At 52.3% G+C, this 22,690-nt stretch overlaps 3 long non-coding RNA genes across 3 annotated transcripts; all 3 read right to left on the reverse strand.

Moving 5' to 3' along the window:
* Positions 1-1,671: 1,671 nt before the first annotated feature.
* On the reverse strand, positions 1,672-4,153 carry LOC311191249. The gene is made up of 3 exons (XR_014617270.1): positions 3,721-4,153; positions 2,852-2,948; positions 1,672-1,998 (listed from the first exon to the last, which is right to left on the reverse strand). It is a non-coding gene; the product is annotated as an uncharacterized lncRNA (long non-coding RNA).
* A 5,096-nt stretch (positions 4,154-9,249) lies between these two features.
* LOC311191810 lies at positions 9,250-11,726 on the reverse strand. The gene is made up of 3 exons (XR_014617305.1): positions 11,294-11,726; positions 10,426-10,522; positions 9,250-9,576 (listed from the first exon to the last, which is right to left on the reverse strand). It is a non-coding gene; the product is annotated as an uncharacterized lncRNA (long non-coding RNA).
* A 5,602-nt stretch (positions 11,727-17,328) lies between these two features.
* LOC311191617 lies at positions 17,329-19,809 on the reverse strand. The gene is made up of 3 exons (XR_014617293.1): positions 19,377-19,809; positions 18,509-18,605; positions 17,329-17,655 (listed from the first exon to the last, which is right to left on the reverse strand). It is a non-coding gene; the product is annotated as an uncharacterized lncRNA (long non-coding RNA).
* Positions 19,810-22,690: the final 2,881 nt, after the last annotated feature.

Consider the following 22,690-nt stretch of genomic DNA (forward strand, 5'->3'; position numbering starts at 1 on the left):
TCCGTGCGGCTCCGGCGGTTAAAAGGCGGCCGGGGGGTTTCCGAGCATGGCGGCGCCCATCTCCGTGCGGCTCCGACGGAAAAATGGCCGCCGGGGGGCTTCCGGGCCCCCGTTGGGGGGCGCGAGCTTGGGGGGGGCTACACAGCACAGCTGCCCCGTTCGGGAAGCTAAGCAGGGACCAGTTCGGTCAGCGCCCGGATGGGCGACCTCACCCCGTCTTCGAATCCCCGCACCTAACAGTGCCCCCGCCACGTGCGCCCCTCCTCCCAAAATCTGACCCCCCCCGAGGGAGTCCCATCACCTTCGAGGGTTCCCCGGACCTGACAGTGCCCCGGCCGACCCCGCGACGGGCGAAGGAAACCCCGCCTCACCGGGAGGGAACTTTCGGAGCGCTGCGGCTTCCGTGCGCTGCGCCACCCGGGCGCAGTACCGCTGCGTGTCCGCAAGGCGGCAGCACCGAGCGATCCCGCGAGGGCGGGGGGGGGGGTACCGGCGCCTCTCCGGGAGGGAGCGTCCGGTGACCTCACAGCTTCCCCGTCCGGGAAGCTAAGCAGGTACCAGCTCGGTCAGCGCCCGGATGGGCGACCTCACCCCGTGTTCGAATCCCCGCACATGACAGTGACCCCCCCCCCCCCGCGCGCCCCCTCCCAAAATCTGACCCCCCGAGGGAGTCCCATCGCCTTCGGGGGTTCCCCGGACCTGACAGTGCCCCGGCCGACCCCGCGACGGGCGGCGGAACCCCCCCCTCACCGGGAGGGAGCGGCCGCCCCGCAATGGCGGCGTCCCTCGTTAAAGCGCCCTGCCGCTCGCGCTGCGCCGCCCGGCCGCAGTCCGCACGCAGCGGGCTCTGCGCGCACCCGCGCAGGAACGCGGCGAGTGTGCACGGAGGCAGCAGAACGCGGCGGCTTCCGTGCGCTGCGCCACCCGGGCGCAGTACCGCTGCGTGTCCGCAAGGCGGCAGCACCGAGGACCCCCGTGTTCGAATCCCCGCTCGGGCCTTTCCGCCAGTGCTCGGGCCTTTCCGCCAGTGCTCGTATCTCTCCGCCTCTGCTCGTATCTCTCCGCCTCTGCTCGGCCCTTTTCGGCTCCCCCTGCCCCACTAATTACCCGTCTGCCGCTGACCTGCGCTCATTAACAACCCCCCATCTCCTCCAGCGAATTCAACCCCCCTCCCAACCCTACTGCGACCCCTCTGAGAGCCCTCGAACCCCACCATGGCCCCTGACCCCCTAGAAGACCCCCGAAGGAACCCCCAACACCCCAAAAATAGACCCTAGAGAGACCCCCCCAGAACCCCTCAGAGACACACCCCCCCCCCCAAAGAGCCCCCCCACGATCCCCTAAAAAGGCCCTTAGGGCCCCCCAACTCCCCAAAGAGCCCCCCCAAAAAACCCAGACCCCCCAAACAGACCCCATAAAGAACCCTAACCACCCCCCAAAAAACCTGAGACTCCTTAAAGACGCCCCCAAGCCCCTCACATCCCCCCCAAAATGAGACCCCATAAAGATCCCCTCAAAGAACCCCACACCCCCCCTTAGAGAACCCCCCCCAAAAGCCCTAGACCCCACCAAAAAGAGACCCTGTAAAGACCCCATAGTCCCCCAAAAAGAGCCAACCGCCCTGACTCAGCTGCTGCCAGCCCCATCGATGGAAAGATGCCACAACAACAGTGGCCTTGGCCACGCTTTCTTGGAAACAACTGGTTCCCTCATCACCTCTGAATAATAAAAATTCTAAGGCATTTTACAACAATGTCCAATACAACAGTAAACTGCTGCCAAGTATAACCCAGAAAATTGTTAGCCGGTTCTCCTCTGTCGAAACCGTTGCCAGCTTTGGGCTGAGATGCCTCCAAGGTTTGGTCACCTTCGTCTTCAGCCAACATTGCCAAGTCTCTTGGCTGTTCTTCTGGATCCCCTGGAAGAAGACTGGTAGACTGCCTGGAGAAGTGACTCAATCTGCTCTTCTGTTAGTCTTTCCTCACTTTCTTCCACCATCTGCAGGTCAAAAACCAATACATTGTTATTCAATCCATACTTCCTTCCTCAGCTCCAAACAGGAAGACTCAGCCCCAGTAAATACTGCTTTCAATGGATGCAAGACGTAGCCTGAACTCATCACAAAAGCATTTTACAAAGTGGAACTCTTGTAATATTTATAACAACACAAAACAAAAAAGCTCCCTTGTTAGCCACGACAGCTGGCATGCCACAGTGAGACCCTGCTTCTGTTACAAGGAGAACACCACGCTCAGAACAGGCTTTCCTCCTAAAGCCTCTCAGCCTAAGAAAAACCAAACCAAAATACCCAAAGAATTCCCACAAACTAGAAACCCCCACAAAGCCCAAAAACCAAAGAAGCCACAAACCCCCATTAAAGACACACACAAACCCCAGACCCCACAAGAAAAAGCTGCGGGAACTCAAAACACCACAGAAGCCCCTAGCCCTCCCCCAAACCCGCAACCCACAGAACCCCAAAGCCTTCAAAAGGCAGAGAACCAAAACCCCCCCTTAGAACCCCAGTTAAAAAAAACAAACCAACAGAAAAACCTCACAAGCCCACACTAACCCCACAAATCCCAGAGCCTGTAAAAAAACCAACCCACCCAACCCCTATAGCCACAAAAACCAGGGGGAAAAAAAAAAAAAAATCAGTAAAACTACAAACACCTTACCAACCTCCTTGGCTCATTTTCTGAGAGGAGCCTGCACCAGCAGACAGACTAACACATTTTAATCCTAAACTCGGTTCTCTGCGTTCTTTCTCTGCCCCTTCTCTACATCCTTTTCTTTCAACTTCCTCTTCCTACCCACAAGGCTGTCTAAACCAATGGATAGAAACACTAACCCAGGTAACAGTACATCCAGTTCAGATAAAGGCAATGAAATCACCAGCGCCAATACTACGACCTTCTTACAGGTACCACAAGCTCCCAAGAACTCACCTGTAACAGGAAAAGAGGAGAAACCATAGAGACCTTAAATGCAATACGCCAAAACCCGAAAGAGACTTATTCTTGTATATTGAATGTTAAAATCACATGCATAATTACAGAATTCTTTACAGCTGAAAAAATATTTTTAGAAGACGACCCTGACAGTCTACCTGCAACTGCTGCAAGATGTCTATAATAAACCCCCACAATTTTCTGTAATTAAAAAAAACAAAAACAAAAAAAAAAAAAAACAGGGAAGAATGCAATCAATCATCCAGGTAATTCTGAGTTAACTGATGCCCTGAATGGGACAAGTCGAACCCAAGCTAACACCAGCCAGTTTACTGCAATGCTTGTCTAGCATACACGTATATAAATCAAAATGACATGTGGCTAGAGGCCAGGTGCAAAAAAAAATAAGACATTTGCACACCACAGCAGACAACCTGCCGAGGGCCACGATATGATATGCTGCAGCAGAGTCTTGTGGCTGTTCGCTCAAACACGCTGGTGGAATAGTCTGCATAACCGGCCCTGGGCACGATTTACATGGGGTTTTCTAAGCTATGCCTGATGTGGCTAAGGGATTTTTACTGGGCAATCCTGGTTTAAGACCAGTCTCGGCTCCTAAGGAATGCCAGCCAACAAAGATGTTTTCAGCCGTTAACAAGAGGAACAGAAATCCAACGACGAGCTGCTGCTTTTAAAACGTGGAGTCATCATTGTGACAAATGGCACCACACAGATCTCTGTTAACACATTTGTAGACAAAGTGGAAGACCTGGGGTTGGGGACAGCTGTGCAACTCAGCCTTCATTTCCCGAGGGCAGGTATGCTCCGTCAGCTGCTGCCAGGTGTCGTCGACAACAAGAAACGGGCTGCACTCTGCCGGCTTGTCCACCTCGAACTTCTCAGCGCAGAGCTGGCGAACATCTTCGGTGGTTATAGACAGTCTCACCAGGAAAGATCTTTCCTGTACATCCACAGTACACTCCCTGGAACGCAACATGAAGGTGGTTCTGTAGAATGAGAAAACACACATCAGCAACTCAAAAACCCCAACAGCTGAAGCGTCAGCAACAAACCTGTCCCCACACTGAGACTCACCCCCGCGATTCCCACGCCCGACAGCCACCTCGCCAACTGCAATACTGGTGGCAAAACTGTGGCAAGCGGAACAGAAATTCCTAAGCCAACACCCTCCTTTCCTCATATTACACTCTAACCCTGCAATTACAGCCAAACAGGACTTGTCCTGCCGAGCAAAACCAGGAAACAAAATGCAGTGAGGCTAAGCAATGTCTGAGGCAGCAGGGTCGAGAGATGGTGCTGCTGCACTACTGCCACAAAACAGGCACCTCCTATGGCCGTGTCAGTCAGAAGGAATAAGAAAAAAGCCTCTGCCAGTGGCAGCAAACGGTGCTGATCCCCAAGTTACTGCGTGATAAGCCATCTGCATTCTTATGCTGCAGCACGCAAAGTGTTTTAGGGTGCTTCAGTCCAGTCAGGACACTTTCATTGCATTAAACCGGTGACAATCTGGGGTCCGAGCCCGATTTAACCGGCTTTCCCATGACAGCTTTTTTTCTTTTTTACAGTAAGGCTTAGAGGGAAGCAGAAAGAAAGCTTCCTCGGCAACATTAGGCTAAACCCTAATGGCAAAAGCCTCGTGGCAAAAGCTGGACCTTTTTTCTGTGTTGAAACTGACATGTTCTTACAACTCCGATAACATGGAAAAAGTCTAAGTGCACCCTACAAGGAAATGCAGTTCTACCTTTCAGAAAGCATTTAAAGAGGAAAAAAAACCAAGCAACAACTGGGGGAAAAGCAACCACAAACATCTTTTGAACACATGAACAAAGCAAGCTGCTGTAGCGTGCTTTTTTTAAAAAAAAAAGACATTAACTGTGGTTACAGACTGAAAAAGATACAATTAAAGGAAGTGGAAAAATGGCACAGTGAGAAAGACCTGTTTATCAACTCAGCGGGTGCCAATGTCTGTATGCTAAACCAATCAGGCACGCTAAATCACAATGGCAAAGATGTACATTGCACAAAAGCAAGCCAGCAAAAGCTACCATTGAGAAGGCGGTTCTACCACTTAAGTTCCAAGAAGCACTCTTATCTTTAACAACGTATTTTTACAGCTTGCAAACTGAAACACTGAAGCTTTGCAGCAGCATTTAAACGAGGTCAGGACTGACCCTGACGAAACAGGGCCTATCCGTTTCTGTTACCGGGGTGAAGCAATTATGAAAAATCAGCCCTAGAGGAGGAAAATCAAGCTGCAGTTTTAGTTCCTAATGCATGTAACACACAGATGTTTTTAAAAGCACGCGCTTTAGACAGACGGGACTGCTTCGAGAAGAGGCTGAAGCTCCCACAAGCACTCCTAACATATACTAAGTATCAAAGTTATTTATGGAGCGGCAGAAAATTGTACTCAATCATCCTCACAATATGGCATTTTTTGCCTTTTCATCCTAGAGACGGAGGGAGGATGAAGGCCTTCCGGGGTCCGATAGCTGATAAAACTGCAGGAGCCCATCACAAGTGTAGCTACCACATTGTTAAGTCACGATGACTCCCCCTGCTCGATCGAAAATATCTCACCTCATAAGGCAGAGTCCATCAGTAGATTCCCAGGTCACACAGGCCTGCACTCTGCGAGCTGAACAGCTTTCTGTACTTCCACTTTACAGTGGAACCATGAGACTCTCTTGTTATGCTACTGATGTTGCCAACTTTAGGACCACCCTTGGATGGATTTCTACTCCAACAATGTCATCAAAATCTGCGCTGTGAAGAAGAGCCCACCTTCCCTAGTCCTTTGCTTCATTTTAAGAAAAATAAACGAATGACAGGTTACCTTCTCCATGCAGAAAACACAGATCCATCGATTCCACCACGTACTCAACTTCAGTATCCAGCTCCAGCATGTCACACCTACTCACCCAGTGTGATAACACAGTCAAGAAGTCATCATTTTCATTCAGCCTCCCTGAGACAAAGGGAATAGAGACAGTCAGAGACAAACTGCGCTTTCCTTACCAGCCTCACCGTTTGAAAGGAAAGTGTTGCTTCGCTGCCTTCGCTGAGAAGTACATCTGTATTACTCTAGATCCTCCTGTAACCAGTGCGCAGCAAAGTGGGTGTCACCTGACACTGGCTGGACAGGACGCCAATGCCAGCTTCGTCCCATACTCTCTAGCGAGCGCAAATCTGACGATGCACACTTTGAGGCGTGCTCTCCTCAGGCAGCAACTCTGTCTTCTGCAGGATCTGCTGGAGATGCCCCTCGTTTCATGAACTGCTGCCAACAGCACCTGCATTTATGGAGAATAAAGCATATTCAAGGGTCAGCTTGCTGCCTGGGACAGTGAGATATAGAATGAAAAAAAAAAAAAAAAGAACACCAGACAACAGGCTAGAGAAATTGTTGGAGAAAACAAGACAGGTGCAGATCACGACAAAGAGATGGAAAAGGAAAGTAACTGCAGTGGCCTGCAGGACAGAGACGGAAGACGAAAAAAGGAGGAAGAGAAAGCAGGAAAAAAGCACAGAGAGAAAAAGAAAAGGGAGAGGGAGATGAAGAAAGGGAAAGGGAGAGAAGAAAAAGGGAGCAGGACAGTAGAATAGAGAAGTACAGGCAAGGGGAAAAAAAAAAAAAAATCAGAGGAGTAGTAAGAAAGGGCAGGGGTCAGTGGAGGGCTGGGAAGGACCAAGACTCACAAGAAGGACAACAGGTTCTGGATGGGTAACCACCCAACTCTTAAACTTTTGGGGACTTAATGGGTACAAGGTATCCAAGAAGAAAGCTCAAATAGCAAGCCAAACAGTAATGTCTCCAATGGGCTTGGACATTTCACAAGGGCAACAAAGGCTGACAAGGAAACAAAAGGCAGAGCAGAACCTGTGCTCCATTTTCATTTACCATAAAAAATTATAGAAACCCTGCGAGCCACGGAACCCCCAAAAACCCAATTAAAACCACAAAAGAAACCCAAACCAGAAAACCAACAAAAGACCAGAGCAAAATAACCACCGAGCCGAAGAAACCAGCAAACCCGGAAACCCCAGACACCACAAGAACCCCCGATAACCACTGCACGCCACAGCAGCCACAAGAGAAGCCCTAAGCCCTCCTCTGCCAAAACAGCCCCGCGAGACAGAAAACCCACAAGCCGCAACTAGAGAGAGACACAGACCCACGCAAACCCCCAAATCCCCCCAAACCTGCCAGCCCCGCGGCCCGGACACGCTCAGACTGACCGGAAGAGTCCAGTCGCGCCCCGCCCCGCCGGCCCCTTCGGTGCCCCGTGTCTCCCGTGCCGGCTGCTCGGGGAACGGGAGCTCTGGCCCGGCCGCACCCCCAAGCCCCCGCCGCGACCCCCTCCGCGCACTGCCCGCGCGGCGCGGAGCCCCCCCTCCCGGCCCGGACACCCCGCCGGACGCCGCGGAGACACGTCCCGGCACGGACCGGCGCCGGCAGAAGGCCGGCCGCGGCTGGGGGGGGGTGGAAGGCGCGGCGCCTCGCCGCCCGCGCGCCCCGCACCGACCCCCGGCCCGCCGCGACCACTCGCGCCGCGACCCGCCGACCGCCCGGCCCCGGCCGACCCCGCGACGGGCGGCGGAACCGGAGCCTCACCGGGAGGGAGCGCCAGCATCCCGACGGGCCCCCTCATCGCCCCGGAAAGCACGGGCAGGCTCCTCGTGGCAGCTCCGCGGTTATACTGCCCGGAAAGGAGCGGGGCATGCCGGGATATACTGCCCCGGAAAGGAGCGGGGCATGCCGGGATATACTCCCCCGCAAGGGAGCGGGGCATGCCGGGAAACATTACAGTGCGGCTCCGGCGGAAAAATGGCCGCCGGAGGACTTCCGGGCATGGCGGCGCCCATCTCCGTACGGCTCCGGCGGTTAAATGGCGACCGAGGGGCTTACGGGCATGGCGGCGCCCATCTCCGTGCGGCTCCGGCGGAAAAATGGCCGCCGGGGGGCTTCCGGGCATGGCGGCGCCCATCTCCGTGCGGCTTCGGCGGTTAAAAGGCGGCCGGGGGGCTTCCGGGCATGGCGGCGCCCATCTCCGTGCGGCTACGGCGGAAAAATGGCCGCCGGGGGGCTTCCGGGCATGGCGGCGCCCATCTCCGTGCGGCTCCGGCGGTTAAAAGGCGGCCGGGGGGTTTCCGAGCATGGCGGCGCCCATCTCCGTGCGGCTCCGACGGAAAAATGGCCGCCGGGGGGCTTCCGGGCCCCCGTTGGGGGGCGCGAGCTTGGGGGGGGCTACACAGCACAGCTGCCCCGTTCGGGAAGCTAAGCAGGGACCAGTTCGGTCAGCGCCCGGATGGGCGACCTCACCCCGTCTTCGAATCCCCGCACCTAACAGTGCCCCCGCCACGTGCGCCCCTCCTCCCAAAATCTGACCCCCCCCGAGGGAGTCCCATCACCTTCGAGGGTTCCCCGGACCTGACAGTGCCCCGGCCGACCCCGCGACGGGCGAAGGAAACCCCGCCTCACCGGGAGGGAACTTTCGGAGCGCTGCGGCTTCCGTGCGCTGCGCCACCCGGGCGCAGTACCGCTGCGTGTCCGCAAGGCGGCAGCACCGAGGACCCCCGTGTTCGAATCCCCGCTCGGGCCTTTCCGCCAGTGCTCGGGCCTTTCCGCCAGTGCTCGTATCTCTCCGCCTCTGCTCGTATCTCTCCGCCTCTGCTCGGCCCTTTTCGGCTCCCCCTGCCCCACTAATTACCCGTCTGCCGCTGACCTGCGCTCATTAACAACCCCCCATCTCCTCCAGCGAATTCAACCCCCCTCCCAACCCTACTGCGACCCCTCTGAGAGCCCTCGAACCCCACCATGGCCCCTGACCCCCTAGAAGACCCCCGAAGGAACCCCCAACACCCCAAAAATAGACCCTAGAGAGACCCCCCCAGAACCCCTCAGAGACACACCCCCCCCCCCCCAAAGAGCCCCCCCACGATCCCCTAAAAAGGCCCTTAGGGCCCCCCAACTCCCCAAAGAGCCCCCCCAAAAAACCCAGACCCCCCAAACAGACCCCATAAAGAACCCTAACCACCCCCCAAAAAACCTGAGACTCCTTAAAGACGGCCCCAAGCCCCTCACATCCCCCCCAAAATGAGACCCCATAAAGATCCCCTCAAAGAACCCCACACCCCCCCTTAGAGAACCCCCCCCAAAAGCCCTAGACCCCACCAAAAAGAGACCCTGTAAAGACCCCATAGTCCCCCAAAAAGAGCCAACCGCCCTGACTCAGCTGCTGCCAGCCCCATCGATGGAAAGATGCCACAACAACAGTGGCCTTGGCCACGCTTTCTTGGAAACAACTGGTTCCCTCATCACCTCTGAATAATAAAAATTCTAAGGCATTTTACAACAATGTCCAATACAACAGTAAACTGCTGCCAAGTATAACCCAGAAAATTGTTAGCCGGTTCTCCTCTGTCGAAACCGTTGCCAGCTTTGGGCTGAGATGCCTCCAAGGTTTGGTCACCTTCGTCTTCAGCCAACATTGCCAAGTCTCTTGGCTGTTCTTCTGGATCCCCTGGAAGAAGACTGGTAGACTGCCTGGAGAAGTGACTCAATCTGCTCTTCTGTTAGTCTTTCCTCACTTTCTTCCACCATCTGCAGGTCAAAAACCAATACATTGTTATTCAATCCATACTTCCTTCCTCAGCTCCAAACAGGAAGACTCAGCCCCAGTAAATACTGCTTTCAATGGATGCAAGACGTAGCCTGAACTCATCACAAAAGCATTTTACAAAGTGGAACTCTTGTAATATTTATAACAACACAAAACAAAAAAGCTCCCTTGTTAGCCACGACAGCTGGCATGCCACAGTGAGACCCTGCTTCTGTTACAAGGAGAACACCACGCTCAGAACAGGCTTTCCTCCTAAAGCCTCTCAGCCTAAGAAAAACCAAACCAAAATACCCAAAGAATTCCCACAAACTAGAAACCCCCACAAAGCCCAAAAACCAAAGAAGCCACAAACCCCCATTAAAGACACACACAAACCCCAGACCCCACAAGAAAAAGCTGCGGGAACTCAAAACACCACAGAAGCCCCTAGCCCTCCCCCAAACCCGCAACCCACAGAACCCCAAAGCCTTCAAAAGGCAGAGAACCAAAACCCCCCCTTAGAACCCCAGTTAAAAAAAACAAACCAACAGAAAATCCTCACAAGCCCACACTAACCCCACAAATCCCAGAGCCTGTAAAAAAACCAACCCACCCAACCCCTATAGCCACAAAAACCAGGAAAAAAAAAAAAAATCAGTAAAACTACAAACACCTTACCAACCTCCTTGGCTCATTTTCTGAGAGGAGCCTGCACCAGCAGACAGACTAACACATTTTAATCCTAAACTCGGTTCTCTGCGTTCTTTCTCTGCCCCTTCTCTACATCCTTTTCTTTCAACTTCCTCTTCCTACCCACAAGGCTGTCTAAACCAATGGATAGAAACACTAACCCAGGTAACAGTACATCCAGTTCAGATAAAGGCAATGAAATCACCAGCGCCAATACTACGACCTTCTTACAGGTACCACAAGCTCCCAAGAACTCACCTGTAACAGGAAAAGAGGAGAAACCATAGAGACCTTAAATGCAATACGCCAAAACCCGAAAGAGACTTATTCTTGTATATTGAATGTTAAAATCACATGCATAATTACAGAATTCTTTACAGCTGAAAAAATATTTTTAGAAGACGACCCTGACAGTCTACCTGCAACTGCTGCAAGATGTCTATAATAAACCCCCACAATTTTCTGTAATTAAAAAAAACAAAAACAACAAAAAAAAAAACAGGGAAGAATGCAATCAATCATCCAGGTAATTCTGAGTTAACTGATGCCCTGAATGGGACAAGTCGAACCCAAGCTAACACCAGCCAGTTTACTGCAATGCTTGTCTAGCATACACGTATATAAATCAAAATGACATGTGGCTAGAGGCCAGGTGCAAAAAAAAATAAGACATTTGCACACCACAGCAGACAACCTGCCGAGGGCCACGATATGATATGCTGCAGCAGAGTCTTGTGGCTGTTCGCTCAAACACGCTGGTGGAATAGTCTGCATAACCGGCCCTGTGCACGATTTACATGGGGTTTTCTAAGCTATGCCTGATGTGGCTAAGGGATTTTTACTGGGCAATCCTGGTTTAAGACCAGTCTCGGCTCCTAAGGAATGCCAGCCAACAAAGATGTTTTCAGCCGTTAACAAGAGGAACAGAAATCCAACGACGAGCTGCTGCTTTTAAAACGTGGAGTCATCATTGTGACAAATGGCACCACACAGATCTCTGTTAACACATTTGTAGACAAAGTGGAAGACCTGGGGTTGGGGACAGCTGTGCAACTCAGCCTTCATTTCCCGAGGGCAGGTATGCTCCGTCAGCTGCTGCCAGGTGTCGTCGACAACAAGAAACGGGCTGCACTCTGCCGGCTTGTCCACCTCGAACTTCTCAGCGCAGAGCTGGCGAACATCTTCGGTGGTTATAGACAGTCTCACCAGGAAAGATCTTTCCTGTACATCCACAGTACACTCCCTGGAACGCAACATGAAGGTGGTTCTGTAGAATGAGAAAACACACATCAGCAACTCAAAAACCCCAACAGCTGAAGCGTCAGCAACAAACCTGTCCCCACACTGAGACTCACCCCCGCGATTCCCACGCCCGACAGCCACCTCGCCAACTGCAATACTGGTGGCAAAACTGTGGCAAGCGGAACAGAAATTCCTAAGCCAACACCCTCCTTTCCTCATATTACACTCTAACCCTGCAATTACAGCCAAACAGGACTTGTCCTGCCGAGCAAAACCAGGAAACAAAATGCAGTGAGGCTAAGCAATGTCTGAGGCAGCAGGGTCGAGAGATGGTGCTGCTGCACTACTGCCACAAAACAGGCACCTCCTATCGCCGTGTCAGTCAGAAGGAATAAGAAAAAAGCCTCTGCCAGTGGCAGCAAACGGTGCTGATCCCCAAGTTACTGCGTGATAAGCCATCTGCATTCTTATGCTGCAGCACGCAAAGTGTTTTAGGGTGCTTCAGTCCAGTCAGGACACTTTCATTGCATTAAACCGGTGACAATCTGGGGTCCGAGCCCGATTTAACCGGCTTTCCCATGACAGCTTTTTTTCTTTTTTACAGTAAGGCTTAGAGGGAAGCAGAAAGAAAGCTTCCTCGGCAACATTAGGCTAAACCCTAATGGCAAAAGCCTCGTGGCAAAAGCTGGACCTTTTTTCTGTGTTGAAACTGACATGTTCTTACAACTCCGATAACATGGAAAAAGTCTAAGTGCACCCTACAAGGAAATGCAGTTCTACCTTTCAGAAAGCATTTAAAGAGGAAAAAAAACCAAGCAACAACTGGGGGAAAAGCAACCACAAACATCTTTTGAACACATGAACAAAGCAAGCTGCTGTAGCGTGCTTTTTTTAAAAAAAAAAGACATTAACTGTGGTTACAGACTGAAAAAGATACAATTAAAGGAAGTGGAAAAATGGCACAGTGAGAAAGACCTGTTTATCAACTCAGCGGGTGCCAATGTCTGTATGCTAAACCAATCAGGCACGCTAAATCACAATGGCAAAGATGTACATTGCACAAAAGCAAGCCAGCAAAAGCTACCATTGAGAAGGCGGTTCTACCACTTAAGTTCCAAGAAGCACTCTTATCTTTAACAACGTATTTTTACAGCTTGCAAACTGAAACACTGAAGCTTTGCAGCAGCATTTAAACGAGGTCAGGACTGACCCTGACGAAACAGGGCCTATCCGTTTCTGTTACCGGTGTGAAGCAATTATGAAAAATCAGCCCTAGAGGAGGAAAATCAAGCTGCAGTTTTAGTTCCTAATGCATGTAACACACAGATGTTTTTAAAAGCACGCGCTTTAGACAGACGGGACTGCTTCGAGAAGAGGCTGAAGCTCCCACAAGCACTCCTAACATATACTAAGTATCAAAGTTATTTATGGAGCGGCAGAAAATTGTACTCAATCATCCTCACAATATGGCATTTTTTGCCTTTTCATCCTAGAGACGGAGGGAGGATGAAGGCCTTCCGGGGTCCGATAGCTGATAAAACTGCAGGAGCCCATCACAAGTGTAGCTACCACATTGTTAAGTCACGATGACTCCCCCTGCTCGATCGAAAATATCTCACCTCATAAGGCAGAGTCCATCAGTAGATTCCCAGGTCACACAGGCCTGCACTCTGCGAGCTGAACAGCTTTCTGTACTTCCACTTTACAGTGGAACCATGAGACTCTCTTGTTATGCTACTGATGTTGCCAACTTTAGGACCACCCTTGGATGGATTTCTACTCCAACAATGTCATCAAAATCTGCGCTGTGAAGAAGAGCCCACCTTCCCTAGTCCTTTGCTTCATTTTAAGAAAAATAAACGAATGACAGGTTACCTTCTCCATGCAGAAAACACAGATCCATCGATTCCACCACGTACTCAACTTCAGTATCCAGCTCCAGCATGTCACACCTACTCACCCAGTGTGATAACACAGTCAAGAAGTCATCATTTTCATTCAGCCTCCCTGAGACAAAGGGAATAGAGACAGTCAGAGACAAACTGCGCTTTCCTTACCAGCCTCACCGTTTGAAAGGAAAGTGTTGCTTCGCTGCCTTCGCTGAGAAGTACATCTGTATTACTCTAGATCCTCCTGTAACCAGTGCGCAGCAAAGTGGGTGTCACCTGACACTGGCTGGACAGGACGCCAATGCCAGCTTCGTCCCATACTCTCTAGCGAGCGCAAATCTGACGATGCACACTTTGAGGCGTGCTCTCCTCAGGCAGCAACTCTGTCTTCTGCAGGATCTGCTGGAGATGCCCCTCGTTTCATGAACTGCTGCCAACAGCACCTGCATTTATGGAGAATAAAGCATATTCAAGGGTCAGCTTGCTGCCTGGGACAGTGAGATATAGAATGAAAAAAAAAAAAAAAAGAACACCAGACAACAGGCTAGAGAAATTGTTGGAGAAAACAAGACAGGTGCAGATCACGACAAAGAGATGGAAAAGGAAAGTAACTGCAGTGGCCTGCAGGACAGAGACGGAAGACGAAAAAAGGAGGAAGAGAAAGCAGGAAAAAAGCACAGAGAGAAAAAGAAAAGGGAGAGGGAGATGAAGAAAGGGAAAGGGAGAGAAGAAAAGGGAGCAGGACAGTAGAATAGAGAAGTACAGGCAAGGGGAAAAAAAAAAAAAAATCAGAGGAGTAGTAAGAAAGGGCAGGGGTCAGTGGAGGGCTGGGAAGGACCAAGACTCACAAGAAGGACAACAGGTTCTGGATGGGTAACCACCCAACTCTTAAACTTTTGGGGACTTAATGGGTACAAGGTATCCAAGAAGAAAGCTCAAATAGCAAGCCAAACAGTAATGTCTCCAATGGGCTTGGACATTTCACAAGGGCAACAAAGGCTGACAAGGAAACAAAAGGCAGAGCAGAACCTGTGCTCCATTTTCATTTACCATAAAAAAATTATAGAAACCCTGCGAGCCACGGAACCCCCAAAAACCCAATTAAAACCACAAAAGAAACCCAAACCAGAAAACCAACAAAAGACCAGAGCAAAATAACCACCGAGCCGAAGAAACCAGCAAACCCGGAAACCCCAGACACCACAAGAACCCCCGATAACCACTGCACGCCACAGCAGCCACAAGAGAAGCCCTAAGCCCTCCTCTGCCAAAACAGCCCCGCGAGACAGAAAACCCACAAGCCGCAACTAGAGAGAGACACAGACCCACGCAAACCCCCAAATCCCCCCAAACCTGCCAGCCCCGCGGCCCGGACACGCTCAGACTGACCGGAAGAGTCCAGTCGCGCCCCGCCCCGCCGGCCCCTTCGGTGCCCCGTGTCTCCCGTGCCGGCTGCTCGGGGAACGGGAGCTCTGGCCCGGCCGCACCCCCAAGCCCCCGCCGCGACCCCCTCCGCGCACTGCCCGCGCGGCGCGGAGCCCCCCCTCCCGGCCCGGACACCCCGCCGGACGCCGCGGAGACACGTCCCGGCACGGACCGGCGCCGGCAGAAGGCCGGCCGCGGCTGGGGGGGGGTGGAAGGCGCGGCGCCTCGCCGCCCGCGCGCCCCGCACCGACCCCCGGCCCGCCGCGACCACTCGCGCCGCGACCCGCCGACCGCCCGGCCCCGGCCGACCCCGCGACGGGCGGCGGAACCGGAGCCTCACCGGGAGGGAGCGCCGGCATCCCGACGGGCCCCCTCATCGCCCCGGAAAGCACGGGCAGGCTCCTCGTGGCAGCTCCGCGGTTATACTGCCCGGAAAGGAGCGGGGCATGCCGGGATATACTGCCCCGGAAAGGAGCGGGGCATGCCGGGATATACTCCCCCGCAAGGGAGCGGGGCATGCCGGGAAACATTACAGTGCGGCTCCGGCGGAAAAATGGCCGCCGGAGGACTTCCGGGCATGGCGGCGCCCATCTCCGTACGGCTCCGGCGGTTAAATGGCGACCGAGGGGCTTACGGGCATGGCGGCGCCCATCTCCGTGCGGCTACGGCGGAAAAATGGCCGCCGGGGGGCTTCCGGGCATGGCGGCGCCCATCTCCGTGCGGCTTCGGCGGTTAAAAGGCGGCCGGGGGGCTTCCGGGCATGGCGGCGCCCATCTCCGTGCGGCTACGGCGGAAAAATGGCCGCCGGGAGGCTTCCGGGCATGGCGGCGCCCATCTCCGTGCGGCTCCGGCGGTTAAAAGGCGGCCGGGGGGTTTCCGAGCATGGCGGCGCCCATCTCCGTGCGGCTCCGACGGAAAAATGGCCGCCGGGGGGCTTCCGGGCCCCCGTTGGGGGGCGCGAGCTTGGGGGGGGCTACACAGCACAGCTGCCCCGTTCGGGAAGCTAAGCAGGGACCAGTTCGGTCAGCGCCCGGATGGGCGACCTCACCCCGTCTTCGAATCCCCGCACCTAACAGTGCCCCCGCCACGTGCGCCCCTCCTCCCAAAATCTGACCCCCCCCGAGGGAGTCCCATCACCTTCGAGGGTTCCCCGGACCTGACAGTGCCCCGGCCGACCCCGCGACGGGCGAAGGAAACCCCGCCTCACCGGGAGGGAACTTTCGGAGCGCTGCGGCTTCCGTGCGCTGCGCCACCCGGGCGCAGTACCGCTGCGTGTCCGCAAGGCGGCAGCACCGAGCGATCCCGCGAGGGCGGGGGGGGGGGTACCGGCGCCTCTCCGGGAGGGAGCGTCCGGTGACCTCACAGCTTCCCCGTCCGGGAAGCTAAGCAGGTACCAGCTCGGTCAGCGCCCGGATGGGCGACCTCACCCCGTGTTCGAATCCCCGCACATGACAGTGACCCCCCCCCCCCCGCGCGCCCCCTCCCAAAATCTGACCCCCCGAGGGAGTCCCATCGCCTTCGGGGGTTCCCCGGACCTGACAGTGCCCCGGCCGACCCCGCGACGGGCGGCGGAACCCCCCCCTCACCGGGAGGGAGCGGCCGCCCCGCAATGGCGGCGTCCCTCGTTAAAGCGCCCTGCCGCTCGCGCTGCGCCGCCCGGCCGCAGTCCGCACGCAGCGGGCTCTGCGCGCACCCGCGCAGGAACGCGGCGAGTGTGCACGGAGGCAGCAGAACGCGGCGGCTTCCGTGCGCTGCGCCACCCGGGCGCAGTACCGCTGCGTGTCCGCAAGGCGGCAGCACCGAGGACCCCCGTGTTCGAATCCCCGCTCGGGCCTTTCCGCCAGTGCTCGGGCCTTTCCGCCAGTGCTCGTATCTCTCCGCCTCTGCTCGTATCTCTCCGCCTCTGCTCGGCCCTTTTCGGCTCCCCCTGCCCCACTAATTACCCGTCTGCCGCTGACCTGCGCTCATTAACAACCCCCCATCTCCTCCAGCGAATTCAACCCCCCTCCCAACCCTACTGCGACCCCTCTGAGAGCCCTCGAACCCCACCATGGCCCCTGACCCCCTAGAAGACCCCCGAAGGAACCCCCAACACCCCAAAAATAGACCCTAGAGAGACCCCCCCAGAACCCCTCAGAGACACACCCCCCCCCCCCAAAGAGCCCCCCCACGATCCCCTAAAAAGGCCCTTAGGGCCCCCCAACTCCCCAAAGAGCCCCCCCAAAAAACCCAGACCCCCCAAACAGACCCCATAAAGAACCCTAACCACCCCCCAAAAAACCTGAGACTCCTTAAAGACGCCCCCAAGCCCCTCACATCCCCCCCAAAATGAGACCCCATAAAGATCCCCTCAAAGAACCCCACACCCCCCCTTAGAGAACCCCCCCCAAAAGCCCTAGACCCCACCAAAAAGAGACCCTGTAAAGACCCCATAGTCCCCCAAAAAGAGCCAACCGCCCTGACTCAGCTGCTGCCAGCCCCATCGATGGAAAGATGCCACAACAACAGTGGCCTTGGCCACGCTTTCTTGGAAACAACTGGTTCCCTCATCACCTCTGAATAATAAAAATTCTAAGGCATTTTACAACAATGTCCAATACAACAGTAAACTGCTGCCAAGTATAACCCAGAAAATTGTTAGCCGGTTCTCCTCTGTCGAAACCGTTGCCAGCTTTGGGCTGAGATGCCTCCAAGGTTTGGTCACCTTCGTCTTCAGCCAACATTGCCAAGTCTCTTGGCTGTTCTTCTGGATCCCCTGGAAGAAGACTGGTAGACTGCCTGGAGAAGTGACTCAATCTGCTCTTCTGTTAGTCTTTCCTCACTTTCTTCCACCATCTGCAGGTCAAAAACCAATACATTGTTATTCAATCCATACTTCCTTCCTCAGCTCCAAACAGGAAGACTCAGCCCCAGTAAATACTGCTTTCAATGGATGCAAGACGTAGCCTGAACTCATCACAAAAGCATTTTACAAAGTGGAACTCTTGTAATATTTATAACAACACAAAACAAAAAAGCTCCCTTGTTAGCCACGACAGCTGGCATGCCACAGTGAGACCCTGCTTCTGTTACAAGGAGAACACCACGCTCAGAACAGGCTTTCCTCCTAAAGCCTCTCAGCCTAAGAAAAACCAAACCAAAATACCCAAAGAATTCCCACAAACTAGAAACCCCCACAAAGCCCAAAAACCAAAGAAGCCACAAACCCCCATTAAAGACACACACAAACCCCAGACCCCACAAGAAAAAGCTGCGGGAACTCAAAACACCACAGAAGCCCCTAGCCCTCCCCCAAACCCGCAACCCACAGAACCCCAAAGCCTTCAAAAGGCAGAGAACCAAAACCCCCCCTTAGAACCCCAGTTAAAAAAAACAAACCAACAGAAAATCCTCACAAGCCCACACTAACCCCACAAATCCCAGAGCCTGTAAAAAAACCAACCCACCCAACCCCTATAGCCACAAAAACCAGGGGGAAAAAAAAAAAAAAATCAGTAAAACTACAAACACCTTACCAACCTCCTTGGCTCATTTTCTGAGAGGAGCCTGCACCAGCAGACAGACTAACACATTTTAATCCTAAACTCGGTTCTCTGCGTTCTTTCTCTGCCCCTTCTCTACATCCTTTTCTTTCAACTTCCTCTTCCTACCCACAAGGCTGTCTAAACCAATGGATAGAAACACTAACCCAGGTAACAGTACATCCAGTTCAGATAAAGGCAATGAAATCACCAGCGCCAATACTACGACCTTCTTACAGGTACCACAAGCTCCCAAGAACTCACCTGTAACAGGAAAAGAGGAGAAACCATAGAGACCTTAAATGCAATACGCCAAAACCCGAAAGAGACTTATTCTTGTATATTGAATGTTAAAATCACATGCATAATTACAGAATTCTTTACAGCTGAAAAAATATTTTTAGAAGACGACCCTGACAGTCTACCTGCAACTGCTGCAAGATGTCTATAATAAACCCCCACAATTTTCTGTAATTAAAAAAAACAAAAACAACAAAAAAAAAAACAGGGAAGAATGCAATCAATCATCCAGGTAATTCTGAGTTAACTGATGCCCTGAATGGGACAAGTCGAACCCAAGCTAACACCAGCCAGTTTACTGCAATGCTTGTCTAGCATACACGTATATAAATCAAAATGACATGTGGCTAGAGGCCAGGTGCAAAAAAAAATAAGACATTTGCACACCACAGCAGACAACCTGCCGAGGGCCACGATATGATATGCTGCAGCAGAGTCTTGTGGCTGTTCGCTCAAACACGCTGGTGGAATAGTCTGCATAACCGGCCCTGGGCACGATTTACATGGGGTTTTCTAAGCTATGCCTGATGTGGCTAAGGGATTTTTACTGGGCAATCCTGGTTTAAGACCAGTCTCGGCTCCTAAGGAATGCCAGCCAACAAAGATGTTTTCAGCCGTTAACAAGAGGAACAGAAATCCAACGACGAGCTGCTGCTTTTAAAACGTGGAGTCATCATTGTGACAAATGGCACCACACAGATCTCTGTTAACACATTTGTAGACAAAGTGGAAGACCTGGGGTTGGGGACAGCTGTGCAACTCAGCCTTCATTTCCCGAGGGCAGGTATGCTCCGTCAGCTGCTGCCAGGTGTCGTCGACAACAAGAAACGGGCTGCACTCTGCCGGCTTGTCCACCTCGAACTTCTCAGCGCAGAGCTGGCGAACATCTTCGGTGGTTATAGACAGTCTCACCAGGAAAGATCTTTCCTGTACATCCACAGTACACTCCCTGGAACGCAACATGAAGGTGGTTCTGTAGAATGAGAAAACACACATCAGCAACTCAAAAACCCCAACAGCTGAAGCGTCAGCAACAAACCTGTCCCCACACTGAGACTCACCCCCGCGATTCCCACGCCCGACAGCCACCTCGCCAACTGCAATACTGGTGGCAAAACTGTGGCAAGCGGAACAGAAATTCCTAAGCCAACACCCTCCTTTCCTCATATTACACTCTAACCCTGCAATTACAGCCAAACAGGACTTGTCCTGCCGAGCAAAACCAGGAAACAAAATGCAGTGAGGCTAAGCAATGTCTGAGGCAGCAGGGTCGAGAGATGGTGCTGCTGCACTACTGCCACAAAACAGGCACCTCCTATCGCCGTGTCAGTCAGAAGGAATAAGAAAAAAGCCTCTGCCAGTGGCAGCAAACGGTGCTGATCCCCAAGTTACTGCGTGATAAGCCATCTGCATTCTTATGCTGCAGCACGCAAAGTGTTTTAGGGTGCTTCAGTCCAGTCAGGACACTTTCATTGCATTAAACCGGTGACAATCTGGGGTCCGAGCCCGATTTAACCGGCTTTCCCATGACAGCTTTTTTTCTTTTTTACAGTAAGGCTTAGAGGGAAGCAGAAAGAAAGCTTCCTCGGCAACATTAGGCTAAACCCTAATGGCAAAAGCCTCGTGGCAAAAGCTGGACCTTTTTTCTGTGTTGAAACTGACATGTTCTTACAACTCCGATAACATGGAAAAAGTCTAAGTGCACCCTACAAGGAAATGCAGTTCTACCTTTCAGAAAGCATTTAAAGAGGAAAAAAAACCAAGCAACAACTGGGGGAAAAGCAACCACAAACATCTTTTGAACACATGAACAAAGCAAGCTGCTGTAGCGTGCTTTTTTTAAAAAAAAAAGACATTAACTGTGGTTACAGACTGAAAAAGATACAATTAAAGGAAGTGGAAAAATGGCACAGTGAGAAAGACCTGTTTATCAACTCAGCGGGTGCCAATGTCTGTATGCTAAACCAATCAGGCACGCTAAATCACAATGGCAAAGATGTACATTGCACAAAAGCAAGCCAGCAAAAGCTACCATTGAGAAGGCGGTTCTACCACTTAAGTTCCAAGAAGCACTCTTATCTTTAACAACGTATTTTTACAGCTTGCAAACTGAAACACTGAAGCTTTGCAGCAGCATTTAAACGAGGTCAGGACTGACCCTGACGAAACAGGGCCTATCCGTTTCTGTTACCGGGGTGAAGCAATTATGAAAAATCAGCCCTAGAGGAGGAAAATCAAGCTGCAGTTTTAGTTCCTAATGTATGTAACACACAGATGTTTTTAAAAGCACGCGCTTTAGACAGACGGGACTGCTTCGAGAAGAGGCTGAAGCTCCCACAAGCACTCCTAACATATACTAAGTATCAAAGTTATTTATGGAGCGGCAGAAAATTGTACTCAATCATCCTCACAATATGGCATTTTTTGCCTTTTCATCCTAGAGACGGAGGGAGGATGAAGGCCTTCCGGGGTCCGATAGCTGATAAAACTGCAGGAGCCCATCACAAGTGTAGCTACCACATTGTTAAGTCACGATGACTCCCCCTGCTCGATCGAAAATATCTCACCTCATAAGGCAGAGTCCATCAGTAGATTCCCAGGTCACACAGGCCTGCACTCTGCGAGCTGAACAGCTTTCTGTACTTCCACTTTACAGTGGAACCATGAGACTCTCTTGTTATGCTACTGATGTTGCCAACTTTAGGACCACCCTTGGATGGATTTCTACTCCAACAATGTCATCAAAATCTGCGCTGTGAAGAAGAGCCCACCTTCCCTAGTCCTTTGCTTCATTTTAAGAAAAATAAACGAATGACAGGTTACCTTCTCCATGCAGAAAACACAGATCCATCGATTCCACCACGTACTCAACTTCAGTATCCAGCTCCAGCATGTCACACCTACTCACCCAGTGTGATAACACAGTCAAGAAGTCATCATTTTCATTCAGCCTCCCTGAGACAAAGGGAATAGAGACAGTCAGAGACAAACTGCGCTTTCCTTACCAGCCTCACCGTTTGAAAGGAAAGTGTTGCTTCGCTGCCTTCGCTGAGAAGTACATCTGTATTACTCTAGATCCTCCTGTAACCAGTGCGCAGCAAAGTGGGTGTCACCTGACACTGGCTGGACAGGACGCCAATGCCAGCTTCGTCCCATACTCTCTAGCGAGCGCAAATCTGACGATGCACACTTTGAGGCGTGCTCTCCTCAGGCAGCAACTCTGTCTTCTGCAGGATCTGCTGGAGATGCCCCTCGTTTCATGAACTGCTGCCAACAGCACCTGCATTTATGGAGAATAAAGCATATTCAAGGGTCAGCTTGCTGCCTGGGACAGTGAGATATAGAATGAAAAAAAAAAAAAAAAGAACACCAGACAACAGGCTAGAGAAATTGTTGGAGAAAACAAGACAGGTGCAGATCACGACAAAGAGATGGAAAAGGAAAGTAACTGCAGTGGCCTGCAGGACAGAGACGGAAGACGAAAAAAGGAGGAAGAGAAAGCAGGAAAAAAGCACAGAGAGAAAAAGAAAAGGGAGAGGGAGATGAAGAAAGGGAAAGGGAGAGAAGAAAAGGGAGCAGGACAGTAGAATAGAGAAGTACAGGCAAGGGGAAAAAAAAAAAAAAATCAGAGGAGTAGTAAGAAAGGGCAGGGGTCAGTGGAGGGCTGGGAAGGACCAAGACTCACAAGAAGGACAACAGGTTCTGGATGGGTAACCACCCAACTCTTAAACTTTTGGGGACTTAATGGGTACAAGGTATCCAAGAAGAAAGCTCAAATAGCAAGCCAAACAGTAATGTCTCCAATGGGCTTGGACATTTCACAAGGGCAACAAAGGCTGACAAGGAAACAAAAGGCAGAGCAGAACCTGTGCTCCATTTTCATTTACCATAAAAAAATTATAGAAACCCTGCGAGCCACGGAACCCCCAAAAACCCAATTAAAACCACAAAAGAAACCCAAACCAGAAAACCAACAAAAGACCAGAGCAAAATAACCACCGAGCCGAAGAAACCAGCAAACCCGGAAACCCCAGACACCACAAGAACCC

The sequence above is a fragment of the Gallinula chloropus genome (assembly GCF_964237585.1).
Source record: "Gallinula chloropus genome assembly, chromosome: 4".
NCBI lineage: Eukaryota > Metazoa > Chordata > Aves > Gruiformes > Rallidae > Gallinula > Gallinula chloropus.